Source organism: Piliocolobus tephrosceles, chromosome 5 (assembly GCF_002776525.5).
Source record: "Piliocolobus tephrosceles isolate RC106 chromosome 5, ASM277652v3, whole genome shotgun sequence".
In the NCBI taxonomy this organism is placed as follows: Eukaryota; Metazoa; Chordata; class Mammalia; order Primates; family Cercopithecidae; genus Piliocolobus; species Piliocolobus tephrosceles.
In genome coordinates, this window is record NC_045438.1 from 94,847,508 (window position 1) to 94,865,552 (window position 18,045).

Genomic DNA, 18,045 nt, shown 5'->3' on the forward strand with positions numbered 1-18,045 from the left:
TCTGAAGTATAAGAAAATAAATGTATATAGGAATATTGAAAAATCTGCAAAAGCCTTAGTAGAAAGAGTAAACATGAAACACAGGCTCCAGTAAAGTAGAAAGTAGCTGAGACATGGTTACTGATTAGGTGTAAAAGTTTCTTGAAAATATGATTGCTAACCCAAGTATTCACCTCTCATTTACGTTTTCTTAGTAATAGCTCAGCTGAATTCTAAAGGACTATATCCACCCCAGTTTGCACAGTGAATAGTTTTAAAAACCACACAAGATAGAAAGAACCCATGGTGTTTTTGAAAAGTAGGTTAACAATTTTGTTCATAGCTTAGGGAGACAAGATCAATGACAGCTTTTAAGTCCAATACTAAAAGATGAGAGAGAAAAACACAATTATTTAAATTATAAACTTATTTTTATGTTCAGGCTGTCAATAAAGAGGCAAGTGCAATGTGTATGAAGATGAACAAAGCAGTCAGGTAAAAAATATTCTCCAGATAAATTGAGCAGTTTCATATGGGAAAAATAAGTTTTCCTCAGAAAACGTGAACATACATATTTCCAAGAATAAGCATAAGGAAAATATTTGCGCATTGCTCTGGGAATATAGTGACTATAAATTTCCATCAGCTTTAGATAAAAAATGAAATAATCAGCAAACTTTTAAACTTTTACCATGATTTTTTACTCTATAATTAAAACGTAAAGAATTTTCAAATAGGTTTCCCTGGTAGAAAGTAATAAGTACAATCTATAATGATTTCTCTTACAGAAAAAATTGGTACAATGAACAAAGTTAAAACTTTCGATTGAAACAGATTTCATATACTTTTCTCACACAAGTTAGAGAAAAATATCAGGAATTACTTCTATTCTTTGATATTTCTTTTTAAATGATGCTGGATTGTTTTCCTTTAAGAACTAATAATACGTAAATGTATGTTTTATTTTGATCAATTGATCTGACCAACATGTCTTTGCTATTTGTACAAAGAGTGCTTTTTTAAAAATAAAACAAGAACTGAATATGTTAAAGTCTCCCAGTGAACACTGTTAAATGCAACAGATATAAATATGAAACTACAGAGCACTAGTCAAGAGTCTACTAAAAACCCAAAGAGTAGTACTAGAGGTAGATTTTTTTTCTTTTTTAAAATGTCAACATGTCTTCATACTTTGAAATGTTTACTAGCAGCTATTTAATATTGTCCACAGAACATGTCTTATATAGTTAGTCGAAACCAAAAAGACTTAAGAATAAAATGTGTTATTAAAGCAATGATTTTTTGACAATAGGTAAATTATTCAATCCAGATGATTCAATTACCCTGATCATCTGAAATTGATAATTTTTCTAATACAAAGTGATGGTGTGCTTATTGTAGAAGACTAAAATTATTCCAAACTTAAAGGACAGATGTCACACCAATCCAAAGACCATTTTCTGTTGTAGAAATAACAAACTGATAAATTTTGGAAGATGATTTTGACCTTAATATCTTGATTTTTTTCATGAGAGAAAGTATAAAACATTAATGCATGCGTTATTTTTGGCCTATATTTTTAAAACAAGAAAAATGTGATGTATTGATTTAGATGTCTGGATGTGCTAGAAATACTGTCTTGTCTTTTATGCCAAAAATTTTAAAGTTACTTATTCCCAATAAGATCTCAAAAATAAATAATTTTAACTATTTATTCAAAACTACTCTCCCACTTTTTAATAGACTCAATTCTAGGCAAAATTTTGAATTGAAGTAGGAGAAAGAAGTTGGTGTTCGCATTTTTGTTTTCAATCCTAAAAAGAAAATCCCAGTTGATCTATCAAAGAGCACTTTGGATTGGTGCTCTTGACTAGTATCTAGAGAAAGCTAAGATTCTAGTTGATGAATAATGCTGTTGCATTGCATACGGCACCAAAATATCAACTCATGTTTTCAATTTTCACAAAATTTTTACAGGTAGAAAGTAATAGACACAATCTATAATGGCATCTCTTACAAAAAAAATTGATAGCATTAACAAAATTATAACATAATTAGAACAGATCTTACGCATTTTTCTCACACAATTTGGAGACAATATCATGAATTGCCTCATTCTAGGATCAGACCTTTTATATCTTTTGTCTGTGTGGAGGTTCTTAATAAACACTTTAATCAAAAACAAAGAAGATTTTATTGATGAGATAATCTTGTAACTTTCTCCAAAGGGAAAAAAAAACACTCAATGTGTATTATGAGAAAAAATCACTCCGATACACATTTTTATTGAAAAGAGGAAAATTCTAGGTAACTCTAGTGCACTTATTTTACCACGTAATTAAATTAAACATGTAAGTTTCAAAATTATATTTTAAAAAGTTATTGATTTATCTGTCACGGTTAATCAAACATTGTTTAGTAGTTTAGCTCAATATAAATGCTTTGAAATATATACTGCTGATTTCTAAGCCCTAATGCCTGGCTGCTCCAAAACTATTTGGAGATAAGGAAAATGTGTACACAGTTACTTCTTAATCAAGTCTTGGATATCAGTTAGCATTTATGACTAATGTTTAAAATAAGGTAATGGAAGCATTTTATGACTAGGCTATAATCATACTGTACTCACTAAGTGTCAATATTATCTTTTAAGAAAGTTAAGAACAGTGTTTAGCTGCTAACTCAGAGTCTGGAAATGGCAGTGACCTACTAAAGTTAAAGAAGTCTGGAGGTAGGCAGTTCAGATTTAGAATGACAGTTTCACAGACTCTTTCTGTCTTTCTGCTTCAACATCTTGAGCATGAGACTTCCATGCTCAAGTCTTCCTTGATGTGCAAGATGGCTGCAGGAACGCGAGCCATTTTAATTGCAAAACAGGATCTGCCCAAGAACTTCTGCTTTTATATTTCTCTATTTCCCTACAAAGAAGATGAATAAATACACTTTTTGAGGTGGGCACATCACCCAAGTTTTATCTTAATAAGGAAAAAGAAAGAATAGATATTATGTAGACAATCAACTGATACTAGCTAATAAATTATGCATACCTAAGGTCACATATAAATCAAATATCTTGATTTTTTTCTGGCTTTCATTCCTGGCATTCTACCTGTCCCCTTGAAGAGAATAAATGACATTACTATATTGCAATTAAAGCTGCATATTTTGATCTAAAGTGGAGAATAAAAACAATGATTTTCAAAATAAGACCAAAATAACTTCAATGAGTTATAGAAAAAGATTTTTATAGGAAAACTTTAGACTTATGTGGAAACATTATATTAAAACATTAAAAACTATCTTTAAAAAGTAATGTATGAATTTTATATGTCAGAGGAAATTTGTAATGACTGTTGAGAAATATTTTATAAGGTTAACGAAATTTACATGGTGCTTACTGTACTGAAGCAGGTTATATTAAGTTTTAAAGCACCTTCATAAAGCTCTTCAGAGTAGCAATGATATATTTTATGCTTCTAGCTCTGTTTTGGAATAACTATTGTTGACTCACGGTACAAATAGTTACTGAGTTTCCTACTATGAATCCAGCACACTGCTTGGCCTCAAATCTATTGCGTGAAAATGCACTATTATGACCCCATCCTCACAAAGCTATAGAGCATGAGAATTTCTGCTATATTTTCTTTGTAAATACTAAATGTATCTACTGAATAATACAGTTTAGCTGATGTTTGAACTACATTATTAAATCAGTAAAATTGGCCAGAACATGCTAAGAGTGTGACCTGGAGAAAAAATGTTCATGTAAACAATAATATTTTTCAGGTTCATGACTGAACAAAGTATGAAATATTTGTGTTGAAATATGACATTTAAATATAGATACAATAATGTTATAATTTTAAAATACAGTATTCAGAAAATTGGAATTTCAAAGTAAGCTGATATTTCATTTTTCAGAAGCATTAGTTTTTATTGTGAGATAATAGCACAATTTTCTCAAATGTGTAGTCAATATGAACACAAAATTTTGGAGAAATTTGTAGTATGTAAATTATTTCACTCTATCTGGAAGCATTTTCTAGGCTGCACATAAGAGATTTGTTCCTGTTACTAAATACAATTTTTTAAAACAAGTATCACAAAGCCATAGATGCACAACATGAATTACTAAAGACTAAAATTTGAGCCAAGTTATAGATCAGCATATTATCTAGCATATTGAATCTGTTTAAACATTATTTTAAGGACTAAAATATATGTTGTCATTTGGGTACATTTTCTAAATTTGAGGATAAGCTCAAACTAATTTTTCTTGTCTATGCCCATTAACTTGCTATAATTTCCGGATACTGAGGAAACTTCCTTGAGACAGTTAAAGAGCTTATAAATCAGATACTTCAGCATAATCTATACATGAGATATCTTTGTTTAAATGGGCCTTCAGTTATGTTTTGGCATGCAGGTCTTATCTAGGATGAATCTTATTTTTAAGAGTTACAGTACAGGCCGGGCACGGTGGCTCAAGCCTGTAATCCCAGCACTTTGGGAGGCTGAGACGGGCGGATCACGAGGTCAGGAAATCGAGACCATCCTGGCTAACATGGTGAAACCCCGTCTCTACTAAAAAATACAAAAATCTAGCAGGGGGAGGTGGCGGGCGCCTGTAGTCCCAGCTACTCGGGAGGCTGAGGCAGGAGATTGGCCTAAACCCGGGAGGCGGAGCTTGCAGTGAGCTGAGATCCGGCCACTGCACTCCAGCCTGGGCGACAGAGGGAGACTCCGTCTCAAAAAAAAAAAAAAAAAAAAAAAAAAAGAGTTAGAGTACAATTTCAGTAGCTGCTAAATTTGAACTAATTGGTTTCCCTTGTGAACAATACACATATTATACAATATTAAATTCTGAATTTAGAACTGTGTAGTATCGTAATTTTTACATTGCTATAAGACACCTAATTTATTTCTTCTACAAATAAAAATAGTTTTATTTTTATTTATAGAAATAAAAGCAATCCATACTTAATTTCAAATGAAAATAACAATTTAAAACAGAAGAAGCTACAGTTATCTATAATCCCTCCACCCAAAGAATATCATGGTAAACATGTTGGCACACATACTTCCCAACTTTTTAGTTGACTAGAACTCTGGTATCTTTTAATGTACAGATTTTTGCGCATCTAAGACTATCTTCCTGTTTACCTTACACCTGAATAACAAATAGGCTGGATATAGGAATCTGATTTCACAACTTTATTTTCTTGAAACTCAGCAAACATTTCTCCATCATCTGATAATAGAGTACTGATGAAAGATACATTTAACTGACTTCAGTCCCCTTGTTAAAGGCAATCTATTTTATTTTTTTCTGCATCAGTTTTTATAAGATTTTTTTCAAATTATACTGGAAATAAGACAAACATGATAGGCTATATCATATGTATATCTTTTCTTATTAATTGGTCTTGAATTTGTAAGCATTTTCAGTAAGTAAACATATTTTCCTCAATGCAGTATAGCATCTTTATTAATATCATTGGTGATTCTGTGTCTTCTTGTTTCTTGCTCCATATATCTGTCATGTTTATCTCTTTCGACTTAATCACTTGCTTCTCTTTCCCCACATTCCATGACATTCTTAATATTGTACTTTCTATTACTGATTCAAAATTCTGTATCATTATTACTTTTTCTTATTTCTGGAATGTGCTTGCATATTGATATTTTAATACTTCCTTGAATTGTTTTATCATTTAGAAGTTGCTTTAGAACACTGTCCCACATTAAACAATTCCTTCCATTGACTCCTTAGTTTCATGCCCTCACACAGCTTTTTAAATGTATCTAACAATTCTCAAAATTTTTCTCTTTAAAAAATTCCAACTTTGTGCTATTGTATTAGTTTTTACAACAACAGTTTTATTTTCCTTATGTTACAGTTTTTAAACTTTTGCCTATAATTTTGATTTTTTTTTTCATTTACCATATCCAGTCAGATTACCAGAATGACACTCACAAAATTTATTCACAAATTAAACTTAAATTCTATTGATTAGTAATATTCATTCTGGCTCTTGGCAGATAAAAAATGAAATTTTAATCTTTGCCAAATTTCTGAGATGAACATAACATCACTTATAGGTTTTAAATATTTATGAATAGACTATGCATTATTAATATTTTAAAAATATTCTGATATCCTCATACAAAATGAACTATGTAAACACAAGCTGTAATGAATATGCAGGCAAAGCTGATCATCAGCAGACCTGTCATACAAACTGTTAAACATATTGAATGTATCATACTTTATCAGGTCTAAGATAAACTTTTCTTTGTTACCTTTGAACATCATTGAAATAGGGCTGCATTCTATAATTATGGATAAAATTTGTGATGTGGCTGTCACTTGCTTCACGTTTCTGTGCATCTTGAGAAAAAGCTGGCAGAGTATTGCCTTGGGAAAAAAACACCAGAGTTAATAGTGAAGCACTCTTTTAGAAAACATTATATTAGCTATGTCTTGATGATAGATAATAACGTTGTGTGGAAAAATACAGAAATTAATGAATATGTTGAAAAGTGATTCAGAAGACTGAAATTCTTACTATAAAGAAATTTTAGAAATATCTTAACCAATTAATGTTCTTATTCTGTGTATGTACAAAAATGATACATGATATAAATATACATTTCAATGTCTGAAAACAGTTCTTTCAATGGAATAACATAACAATTCTCAGTGTTGAGAAAAATTGTGACAATGTAGTTGGTGACATTTTACCAGGAGTAAACAAAATAATGATTCATTTTACAATTGATGCCTTTTGAGGTTGAATGAAATATGATATATTAATACTTCCTCATTCATCGGTAGTTTTCACCTAAAACCACTCAGTGCGATCCTCTTTCCTACCACAGTCACTCACACCTCATCTGGAGCCTCCTGGGATCTCTCCACATTGCAGAAGTGAGTCTGCAAGACTTGCTCAAAAGGATTTTCTGCTCTGATTCATTGGGGCTGTTTCCTGCATCCGAAGTGAACCTGAGATGTTTAGCAGGGAAAATAGTAATATCTAACCTCCATGAGTGTTTGAAATAACTAATAGGGATACAGGACCAGAGCATCCGAAAAGGTGTGCTGTGGTAGGGTTACAGCTGTGTAGGGAAGGGATGTCCCATAAGACAGTGATCCTTCAGCCCTTGGATGGCTGTATAGGACCAGAACTCCTGGAACTCCATTAAGCACTGACTCTAGATCAAATAATAGTAGTACATTGTTCCATCCCAAATACATAAAATGAAATGCGGTTGTTCACGCCTGTAATCCCAGCACTTTGGGAGGCCGAGGTGGGCAGATCATGAGGTCAGGAGACAGAGACCGTTCTGACCAACATGGTGAAATCCCGTCTCTACTAAAAATACAAAAAATGAGCCGGGCATGGTAGCTCACACCTTTAGTCAAAGTTACTCAGGAGGCTGAGGCAAGAGAATCGCTTGAACCTGGGAGATGGAGGCTGCAGTGAGCTGAGATCGCACCACTACACTCCAGTCTGGGTGAAAGAGTGAGACTCTGTCTCAAAAAAGAAAAAAAAAAAAGAAAAAGAAAAAGAGAAAAAAAGAAAGTGCCTCCTTAGGGATTCTGTTGCAAATCCTACAGTTATAGCTTGATCTTACTATTCGCTTAATAAAATACCATTTCAAAAAGGCAACCAAGTTTGCATATGGGATTCAACATACTCAGGAATTCTTAATCCATAAATCCTTACTCAGTGAAACAAAGAATTTAACACACACAAAGGAAAACACAGAAACAATAACAATAAAAACACCATGCAAAAACATTCAGGAGCAAAAAAACCTCTCCATAGGACATAAAGAGACCAAGACATGATGAAAATGTAGTTTAACACAAAGTAGGAGTTTGAGGATAGAACAAAAATTTGGCAGAGGAGCAGAGTTTTCCAATAAGAGAAATCACTTTAAACTGGAACTTTTCATTCAGATTGAGAAAAAGGACATATCAGAGGGAATGATCCAATCAAATGTCCTTTACTGTGTAAGAAATACTGATCAAGAAGAAACACTTAGATATTTCCACAGCCTTTGTGTCAGAAATCATTCTTTAAAATTATATGGAAGGAAAGCTGGAGAAGTTTTATAAAGAGGTGATAGAACTCTATTCTCGAACTTGATGGGGAGAGCACAGTTAGATTTGGGAATTGGCAAATATATGGAGCAAATCATTATATGCTGTAACTATAAAGTATCCTGGCACTAAAGAATACATAAGTTAGCCTTTCTTGTGAATATAGTCACCCCTCAGCATTCAAAATTTGTGGAAACTCAAGCTCCTTATACAAAATGGAATAGTATTTACATATAACCTATGCATATCCTTCAGTACACTTTAAATCATCTCTAGGTTCCTTATAATTCCTAATTATATGTAAGAATGTACATGCTATGTAAATAATTGTCATATTGTATTGTTTTTAAATTTGTATTATTGTTGGTTGTTGTATTCTTAGTTTTATTTTTGTTTTCAAATATTTTCAATCCATGTTTGGTTGTATCCATGGATGAGGAACCCATGGATATGAAGCGCTGACTGTACTACATTTTCCCTAAGCACATGGAGTAATTGCATAAAATAGGAAACATGTGTCCTAGTTCATTGTTTTAGAGTTTGGAAGCAAATTGATTTTTAATTCATGTAAATTAAGATTATCAGAGTAGGCATAATATAACCTAAATATATCATTGCCTGCTAGATGGCAGGGCCATAGAACAGCTGTCATCACAGATGAGACACCAGGCATATAATCACTTTAGCATCTTTGACAATAGCAAAGCCTCACTAAAAAATCTAGTCAAATTTTAAAATTAGAATTTACACAATGGAGTGCAATTAGTATGCAATGACACCAGCAGATTTAAGGAATATTTAAATATTCCATACAATTAAATAACTGAAAAACTGCAGCACCAAACCCTGTATCCGAAATTGAATTTTCAGCTGAACATGGAAATATAATTTTAGAAAATATATGGGACAAGGTTTTTATGGTCATCATGTCTTTCAATCAATTTTCTCCCGCTCATGAGTTCATGTGCTCAACGTATATTTCATTCTGGGGAAAGGCTGCCATGAAACCATGCTCTGTCCCTCTTTCCTTTTACTTGGAACAAGTCCTCTGAGATCTGTAGAAGAGAGAGAGAAACATGACAGTGCCTCATTCATTGAATATGTACTAGGAGTTTAATTAAGGCAGGGTATTCCTATTATCTCTAACTTATTTCTGGCATAGCTGGTAATGTACTTTCGTGCCTTACAAACAATAGGAATGGAAACTTCATTTTGATGTTATGAGGTCTCAAAGCTTTAATTAAAAAAATTTTTTAATTAAAAATTAAATTTAATTTTTAATTAAAAAAATCTTTTTTAATTTAATTTTAACTTTTTACATACATGTGATGAAATACATATATATTTTCTTTCTAATAGTGCATATTGTATTATATTCCATGTGAAAAACCTGTATACAATTTAGAGGGTAACTAAAGTATAATTTTTTTTAAAACTTCCTTTTGTTTGTATTTATTTTAAAACATTAAATTTATTTCTAAATTATGAATAGGTTCATATAGTTCAAAAATCATAATTACACAAAATGTATTCCTTAAAATAATCTAATGGTTGTCCCTGACCCATAATCCTAAATCCTTTATGCCTTTCATAGCTAAAACCTTTAAAAGTTGAAATACTTTCAGAATTACAGAAGAGTTACAAAAATGCTACACATAATTCCTATATACTCTTACCTAGTTTCCCCTTACATTAACATCTAACATGGATCATTGATCACAACTAAGAAATTAACATTGGTAAAATATTGTCTTTCACTAATGAACTTTCCTTTGTTTCAGAATTCAATTTAGGATCCCATATTGCATTTATGTGACATGTCTCTTTGGTCTTAAGTACTCTATGACAATTCCTTAGGCTCCTTTATCCACGATCCTCATATTTGGAAGAATACTGATTATATGTTTTGCAGAGTGTCCACCAAATGATTTGTGTGATGTTTTCCCATGTCCAGGTAGTGGTTATGGATTATGTGGTAAGAACAGTACAGAAGTGAAGTACTCTTTGGTAATATCATATGGGGAAGGAGGCATATCACGTAAGTCATTGCTGGTGAGGCTCACCTTGATCACTTGACTAAGGTTGTATCTGCTAGCCTCTCCGTGGTATATTTACTATTTTTCTCTTTGCAGTTCCTAATTATTTTGAGAGAGCCACTTTGAGTCTATGCAAATATCCTGTTTCAGAAAATATCTTTTGGTCCACTAATTTTAACATTCACTGCTAGATCTTACCTGGAGCAGTTATCCCTTTGAGATTCTAGTAATAATATCATATTTCTATAATTCCTTCTATCTTTATTAATTGTATTTTTTTCTGAAGAGTTGGTATTTTCCTCCATTTATTTTATTAATCCATGAATTTATTTGTATTAGTATAAGCTCATGAATATTATCTGATTATTTTCATCATAATCTAAAAATACCATTATTTATTTTCTTATTCGATTTGTTTCAACTTTGACCATTCATATCGGCTTCTTGTTTTTAAGAGATAGGGTCTCGCTTTGTTGCCCAAGCTAGTCTTGAACTCCTGGGCTGAAGGGATCTTCCCATTTCAGCCTTCTAAGTATCTGGGACTACAGGTACACACCATTGTGCCCAGATAGGTTGGGTCCTGTGTGTTTTTTATATGCTCCATTCTTTTCTTTGTTTCCCCTCTTCTTTCCCTTATTTTTTAAGTGCTCTCTTTTTTCTGTCATCACAGATACTTCAGACTTCTAAATTTTTCTTACCCTCACCCTGGAGACAAGTAGACCTCCAAGGAACCCTGTCTTTTTAATTGAAAAATAATATTCATAGATCTAAAACTGGATGCCACTGATATTTGTTACTACTGGGATGCTGCTGCTTTTGGCTTTCTCAGTACATAGAGATAAAAAATACATATGTATAAAAAGTCATGCTTATACACATCTGTATTTGTTTCTATGTCTACTTATGTAGATAGATGTGTTTTAAAGAAACCACAATTCCATACTGGTAAGTAGAACTCCTATACAACACCATGGTTCATTTCATCCTTCCTTTTTTGTTGTTTGTAACTTCTTTCACTGACAGTGAGAAACCTGGTTCTCATGATATTGTAATATATTTACTTGCTTGCTCAACCCTAATACACAGAGTAGTTTCAGAATTTCTAGCTCCTTCCCCTGTGAGAAACAAATTTATCAACTAAAGTTTATGTCTGTAGATACTTCTTTTTTGTCCTTAGCCTTGCATTATTAAGCCAAAGCATTTTCTAAAGTTATGGAGATCATCAATTTTCTTTCCATCTTCTTCATTGTGGGTATCTAATTCATCTGTAGTACAGTTAAATTCATTTGTCACAGTCTGCCTTCTGTCTTTTCCCTCATATTGTTGCAGTCTTTCTGTTCCTTAGCTCAGCTAGGTCCGAGTTCTTGTCACACAACCAGGAAGAATTAGGCACATGGACACTGAAGAGAGAGTGGCGTAGAATTTATTAAGCAAAAGGAAAGCTCTCAGCAAAGAGGGGACACAGAGGGTGGTTCCCCTACCCAAAAGTGGGAAAGCCCCTCGCATGGCTGGGTCTGGGGCCTTTTATGGACTCAGAATGGGGAGTGCATGCTGATTGGTTTGTAAGTATGCAAGAAAGGTTAAAGCAAAGACACCACTCAAAGGAGGGCATGACAGTGTAGAAAAACCAATTAGGAAAGGGTAGTTATATGTAAAATAGGTGAAGGGTGAAGATCAATCAGAGGAAAGTATGTCAAATGGGAAGACAAGTTCTTAATCCCATCTGAGGATTTAACTTGTAGCTTGGCTTTCAGGCTTTAAACTGTCTTTGGCTTGGAGGTGGGGTTCCACTGAGGACCTTCCCTTATCTCTGTAGGCATTTGGCTGCCTCCTGCCACTCTCATTTCCCCCCTCTGCAGAGTACATCTAACTGCCATTAGAATAGGGATAAAGACTCATCTTAACTGCTTTCTGCTGACAGAGTGTACTGTTTTGTGACCCACATAATTTAGACCCCATATTTACATTTTGAAGACCTTTGTATTTTACTAATTATCTTTCAAACCGTTTTTATTTTTCAAAGATTAAAGTCACATGAACTAAAATTTTTCCTTCCAAGAATATTTCTTCTAAGTGCTTATTGTCTTTAAACCAAATAATTAAAGCTCTTTTTTAATATAAGCATCACATACATAATATATATACAGACAGAAGAAGATCCAGTATTTATGAGATTTTTCATTTGCCTATCTCTTAAGTGGATTATTGGCCTCAGGGTGGAGCCCTTCAAGAAGCAGGGCTAGGAAAGTCTGCAGTTTCCAGGGCCTAATAAACAGTAATAGACGGAAGACAAAAACAGATTTGAGAGAGATTTATCCACTTTTAATACCTGGGGTTCCATGAGGAAAACAGAGGTTTTATCTTAAGTTGGGATCCACAGCACCTTTTCTATTTTCCCCAGGAGTCCCACGATCTCAGAAGTTATCTTAGGGGCTCTCACGTTTGCACCAAGAATGGCAAAACAAAATGGAGGAAAATAATTCAGTTGACTGAGAAAAAAACCTTTTCCAGAAGAACAAGATCCATGAAGAGAAAAATATAAAGACCTTTTAAATATACCTATAGCTTGGATGTTTACTTTTGATTAGACTGAGCCCTCTTTAAGAAAAATCCTTTTAAGTCCCTTTTTACCCAGCTTTAGTCATGACCAGTGGTCAATATTTCTAACTTTCGAATTTTATCAAAAGTAACCTCACAGATGAAACCAACAAGCCTCAACTAAGATTATGACTTAACTGGGAGTGTAGGAGGTATTTTTCAAAGAGGGGGTAAGCAGTTTTTATAAAATCTAGACTCTTTAATGGTAGTTCAGAGAAAGGAAGATTTAAGAAAGGAAGGTAGAGGCTGGGCTCCATGGTTCATGCCTGTAATCCCAGCACTTTGGGAGGCCAAGGTGGGCGGATCACGAGGTCAAGAGATCTAGACCATCCTGGCCAACATGGTAAAACCCTGTCTCTACTAAAAGTGCAAAAAAAAAAAAAAAATTAGCCAAGAGTGGTGGAGCATGCCTGTAGTCCCAGCCAATCGGGAGGCTGAGGCAGGAGAATCGCTTGAACCCGGGAGGGGGAGGTTGCAGTGAGCCGAGATCGTGCCACTGCACTCCAGCCTTGCAACAAAGTGAGACTCCATCTCAAAAAAAAAAAAAAAAAAAAAAAAAAAAAAAAAAAAAAAAGAAAGAAAGAAAGGAAGCTAGAAGTTGTTCATGGAGGGGAAGAGAATCAGCAAATGGTAAAAGTTACACAGATATTAACCAAAAAGTACTCATTCCCTAAGCTGGGATTGAACCTAAGCTTTTCACATAGAAAAGCTCCCTGTATTTGCATTTGTAGGGCTGTGTTAACTCTTGACATGGTTGTAAAATGGCAGAGACCAAAAGAAAGTACTGCCACATGGTAACAAAGTTAAGCTCCCTCAAATTTAAAACAAGATGGAGACTTGCAGCAAAGTTTGTTACTGATCAGTTTGTCAGGCTGGCTTGAACAACAGGATTATGAGGTCCAAGGCCTGCATTCTATCCTAAGGCACCCCTCTTTATGACAGAACCATACAGAAAGACACACAAAGCGCACCAGATTGGCTACAGCTTAAGACTAGCCTCACAGTTTTTCTTCCATTAATCAAAACTTTACAGAGGATATAAACAATGATTTTATCACCCATTGAACTGATTTGCACAGGGAAAGGGAGGCCAGAAGTCTGACTGGTAAAAAGCTTTTACCCTTTTGCTGGCACGTCAGGCTTCTAGGTTCCCTTCCCCCAAGCCAAGCAGTTTAAGGTCTGGGAAAATTAACTTTTCCCAGTTTGGTGGATGCATCCAAGGGGAGTGTCCTATGGTATGGGTGTAGCAGGACGAGCGGCAGACAAAACTCCTCAGACACCGAGTTAAAGAAGGAAGGGGTTTATTCGACTGAGGGCATCTGCAAGACTTCTGTCTCAAGAGCCCAGCTCCCCGAGTGAGCAATTCCTGTCCCTTTTAAGGGCTCACAACTCTAAGGGGGTGTGTGTGAGAGGGTCGTGATTGATTGAGCAACCTGGGGGTATGTGACTGGCGGCTGCATGCAATGGTAATTAGATCAGAACAAAATAAGACAGGGATTTTCACAGTACATTTCTATACAATGTCTGTAATCTATAGATAACAGAACCAATTAGGTCAGGGGTTGATCTTTACTATCAGGCCCAGGGTGCGATGCTGGGCTGTCTGCCTGTGGATTTCATTTCTGCCTTTTAGTTTTTACTTCTTCTTTCTTTGGAGGCAGAAATTGGGCATAAGATGATATGAGGGGTAGTCTCCTCCCTTATGGGGACACAATTACCCATCTGCAAAGAGAGGACAAAGGAGGAAAAGGAGAAAGAAAGTGTTTTTTCAAAGGAGTGTGAGTGATTCAGGAGGCATTTAAGGGAAGTACAGACTGAAGATGATTGGTTACCCATCTGGAAAGAGGGGAACAAGGCCTCCCTAGTTCCTTTCTCTTCCTGGAGTATCTGAGGGAGAGAAAGAAGAGGTGTCCCCCTTTCTTTCTTCCGTCCTTATATCCCAGAGTCCTGGTGACCTCAGCAGGGTGCTGCCCATGGGTGCCAATGCAGCTTTCACTCATGTTAACAGGGTGGCCTAGGAGGTGGGAATTATCCACACTCACCCACATGCTTTCCCCCTGCTGTACATAACCACAGAGGTCCCCAGAGCTCATGTATCCCATGGATACTAACATGACTTCTATCCATGAAACAGGGGCTTGGCTTAATCAACAATAATTGGTCCTGCTCACCTACACTGCGCCCCTTGACTTCTGTTGTCATCTGCCTCTGGATCCCTCAGATCCAGTTTTCCTCACTAGGGCTTCAACCCAAAGCTTGGAATTGAGTTTGGGGCAAGAAGGTAACTCAGAAGGGTTCATGAGCTCATTAAGTTCCAGGTGACCCTTGCCAGATTGCAGCCAGCAGTCGGCAGGGCTGCTCCTTCACTGCTTCCTTATCATAATTCAAATGCTAATGTAAAGCTGTGGAGGCCCGTCCTCCTCAAACAAAAGAGAAGAAAGAGAGTCCCATGAACTGGGGTCCTGGCCCCTAGTAAAACACCATTCAAAAGAAAAAAATGAAGTCTCACATAGAAAAGCTCCCTGTATTTGCATTTGCAGGGCTGTGTTAACTCTTGACATGGTGGAGAAGGGGGAAAAAAAAAAAACCAGCTTAAGTGCAGGGCGGGTAAGGTGCCTGGGGAAAAACACTCTTGCGCTGTGCAAATTGGTTCCTGCAACAGGAAGAGAAGTTCTTAACTACTGTGTCCTCCTTCTAGTTCAGACTGAGCTGGACTAGGGTAGGAAAGACTCCACGGGTGTGTGGCAGGAGAGGGTGGCTAGCGGGAAACACTGGCCAGCAAGCTGCGTGGGGCCTCTGGCCCCTGAGATCACCCTGGGGCCTGGGTAGTGGCTGCAATACACTCCTGCCCTGCATGGTCATTGGACGTAGTATGTGCACACGGAGGGCATGACCATGTGCCCCAGATGGGAGTGGGGGGTAAGTGGGCAGCCACTACTCACCCATCCACCTGCCTCGTGTGCCTATGGCCATTAGGGTGGGTGGGGTGGGGGATGCACCTCTAAGAACAGACAGATACCACATTTTTCTGAATCGCATATGTGATGGCTGGGCCAAATGCTCATTCTACTGAGTAATATCCCTGCAGTTTGCAGCAACACCCTTAACATTATAAAAGAAGAGATAGAAGCCATTTCACACCATGAAAGAAGGAAGAAGAAAAACCTTAGAAAAGTCTGGAAGTCTTGGTCAATGCCCTAATGGGTGGTCAGAAAGGAAGCCAAGTCTAGGGGCCTTGTGGTAACATGAGAAGTGGGTTCAGCCAGATGCTTTCAGTTGCCCCAGGACCATATGCTGTTCTCAGGCAATGGGTAGACCTCCCTGAAGGGAAACAAAGCCAACATCCCTTTTACCTGAAAGAGAGAGAGGTGGTAGGGTCGCATCCTGTCTTCTGTAACTGCGCCATTTGTTTTTAATTGTCTCACCCGAGGTTTGGTGCTTCATCTGCCTTCAGAAAAACGTCTAAGGATGAGAAGCCTTGAAAATGAAAGCGAAGGAGGGTTTGGGTCCCTATTTACTCACCTTCCAGGTATCCCTGTACAAGCCGCCAAAATGTTGTGGTGTTTCTGCTCCTCAGCTCAGCTAGATCCAAGTTCTTACCTCACAACTAGGAAGAATTAGGTGCCCCGACACTGGAGAGTGAGTGAAGCAGAATTTATTAAGCAAAAGGGAAGCTCTCGGCAAAGAGGGGAAATGGGGGATGGTTCCCCTACCCAAAAGCAGGAAAGTCCCACATGTGGCTGGGTCTGCGACCTTTTACAAACTCAGAATGGGGAGTGCATGCTGATTGGTTTGTGAATATGCAAAAAAGATTAAAGTGAAGATACCACTCAAAGGTGAGCACAACAGTGTAGAAAACCCAACTGGGAAAGAGTAGGTATATGTAAAATAGGTGAAGGGTGGGGACCAATCAGAGGAAATTGTGCCAAATGGGAAGACAAGTTCTCAATCCAGTCTGAGGATTTAACTTGCAGCTTGGCTTTCAGGCTTTAAACTGTCTCCAGTTTGGAGGTGGGGTTTCTCTGGAGACCAGTCCCTACTCCCTAGACAATTGACTGCCTCATTCTACCCTCAATATCTTGATTGATTACTTTAAATTTATTTATGTACATTTTATATATTAAAATGCATCACCATAGTACCATAGAAAGCCATTCCATCCTACCAGAAGTTCTGTGCAATTCCACAGATGACTTCTCCCCAACCCCAATCGCTGGTAACAACTGACAACTGTTTCGCTCTCTGCAGTCTTGCCTTTTTCAGAGTGTCATATAAATGGAATTGTACAGTTTTGGATCTGCCTTCTTTCACTCAGAAAAATGCATTCAAGTTTGATCCACATTGTTGCATGAATCAATAGTTCATTCTTTCTTATTGCTGAGTAGTATTCCATTGTATGAATGTACTACAGTTTGTTTTTTATTCATTGGTTGAAAGCCATCTGTGTTGTTTCTAAATTTTGGAAATTGCAAATATAGCTACTATAAGCCATGTGCAGTTTTCTGTGTGAGCATAAGTTTCATTTCTCTTGGGTAGATAACTTGGAATAGAATCGCTGGATTGTAGATGTACATTTTATTTTATAATAAACCTGCTAAACTGTTTAGCAAAGTGGCTGTGCCATTTTGCATTCCAACCAACAAGATTTCCAGTTGCTCTGCATATTTGTCAGCATTTAATATTGAGAGTATTTGGGGCAGGCATTATAATGGGTGAATAGTGGTACCTTAGAGTGAATTAATTTGCATTTACCTGATGGTTAGTTACACTGACATTGTTTCATATGCTTTTATGTCATCTATTTACCTTTTTTTGATGAAGAATCAATCACTTGAGATGTGCTTTGTGTCTGGCATATATTCTATATTTGTAAGTGTTCCAACTGCTTTTGAAGAAATATATGTTGTACAGTTGCAGAATAGAATGTTTCCTATGCCATTTAGTTGACCTTGATTAAGTATATTGTTCAAATTTTTCATAACCTCATTACATTTTTGTCTATTTAACTATTTTATTAGCTAATAAGAAAATTATGTTAAAAACTAAATCTGATTATGGCCTTGTCTAGTACTCCTTTTAGTACCATCAAATTTTGTTTTGTGTAGTTTGAAGCTATGGTCTTAAGATTCTTACGTCTTTCTTTTGAACTTAAATACCTTTATCACTTATTTAACAACGTAAGTATTTTCTAGCATTCACTCTGTTCATACTGCACAGCAGCCCTTTGTGCTACTGTGAGCATATATTTTAATTCTGCATATTTTATAGGACCTGGAAAACATTATATATATATATATATATATATATATATATATATATATA